Consider the following 1,981-nt stretch of genomic DNA (forward strand, 5'->3'; position numbering starts at 1 on the left):
TTTTTAGAAAGAGAAAAGTTTGGTTACACTTTTTTGTGTGTGAAAACAAATTGGTAATGAAGTGATTATTATGCACACGTGATCTCTTTAACGTTTTCAAGCATTGATACTGATTGCATAAAATTAGAGTTGCGTTTTAACAAGAAAAACTTGATTCTCTGTTGTTGTTTTTTTTTATGCCAAATCTCACCTTCAAAGTAATACTATCTCATTTATTGAGCACTGAAGGACATGAATATATTTGGGTTTTCACGGCATTGTAGCTCACGCGCCCTATAAAAACTTATAAGCGCAGCTTTCGCCAACATATTGGCGATATTGGAGCGATATTGCCTATAGGGGTATTCACACGAGGGAGAAATCCCGGGGATTTCTCCCCGGCACGCGCGCATCACGAGATGAAAACGCGAGGCTTTTGCACATCGCAAAGCCTGGCGTTTTCGTCGTGGGATGCGCGTGACGGGGAGAAATCCCCGGGATTTCTCCCCCGTGTGAATACCCCTTATCGAGCCCCCTGAGCGCCATCTACGGGATTCTTGAACAGTCACGGATCGGTGTTTCCTTCCAGCTCGCTCCTCTAGTCCACCATGCCAAAAGGGTCGTCAGAACGTAAGATAAAAATCTGATAGGAAAAAAAAAAAAAAAAAGCAGTTCCAGAAAATTGTGGGCTATAATACCTTTGACTGCCAAAAATAGAAAGCAACGTACAGGCTTTTTGTTGTCTTTTATGCTTCACACATTTGTTTACAAAGAAACACAAAAAAAAAAACAAAAAAAAAACCGTTGTGAAAAATATAACTAATGCGGTCGGTGAAGATAAGTTATACAGGGTGTCACAAAAAAAAAATTACACATTCTTTTTCACTGCAAAAATAAACTAGGCATCGCCGAACGCTCACTCTCTCCCCAAAGGTAGCGCTAGAGGTCACAACCAGATGCAAAAGTTTCAGCCCGACCCGATACCTTAATCAAAAGTTATAAGTGATTTTCTGAAAATTTCAATGGGAAAATGGCGGCCGACGGAGTTTTCGAATACATGGGGCTCTATGGGCACCAGAAACCGAAAATTTGCGAAAATGGGCTCCATTTTCCCATTGAAATTTTCAGAAAATCACTATTAACTTTTGATTAAGGTATCGGATCGGGCTGAAACTTGATCGTCTGGCCGTGACCTCTAGCGATACCTTTAGACGGAGAATGAGCGTTCGGCGATGCCTAGTTTATTTTTGCGGGAAAAAAAAAAACCCTGTAACTTTTTTTTTTTTTTTGTGACACCCCGTATATGACCGGAAGGACATCATACATGGGGATAATTGCCACGATAAGAGGAACTAACATTTTTTCATTAACTTTTTAAGTAGTAAAAGTAAACGTATAATTTTAGTTAGAAATTTACTGAGCGTTGTAGAAAACCATCGAATAAAGATATTTTAGAAATACGGGAAGCGCGGCTGTATGTTTTTTTTTTCTTCTTTTCTAACAAAGTCGCTTTTGTGTGGCACAAGAGGAAGGGGAACAAGGGGGGGAGCACTCCCTTCCCCCCCCCCCCCCCCCCCCCCCCCCCCCGCCCACCCTTTCTCCCTTCTTAATATTGCTTAGGACCCTGCTTGAATCAGTCATTAGAGTACAGACTGTTCATAACAAGTAAATAAGATCGCCGAGTCTGTCTTTCGCCCCCGGCTAATCAGGGGAATATAATAGCGCCCTTCCACGATAACACCTTATGTTATTATTAGAGAGTATTCGTAGATGGTTCCGATGACTTCGATAACGACCGATACTACGCCGTCGCCTTTGCGCACGCATCGTACCGGGGGTATGGCCACTTCTTGCCGTCTCGCTCGTAGGCCGTTGTTCTGTCTCAATCGTGATTCCAAGAAGATACGAGAGAGAGAGAGAGAGAAGCGTTGTGATAGAGATTGGGGGGGGGGGGGGGGGGGGGAAGGAGAGAGTGCGAGAAGCCACACGCGGACAATAGTGC

This window comes from Ixodes scapularis, unplaced genomic scaffold (assembly GCF_016920785.2).
Source record: "Ixodes scapularis isolate PalLabHiFi unplaced genomic scaffold, ASM1692078v2 PGA_scaffold3__209_contigs__length_174095766, whole genome shotgun sequence".
NCBI lineage: Eukaryota > Metazoa > Arthropoda > Arachnida > Ixodida > Ixodidae > Ixodes > Ixodes scapularis.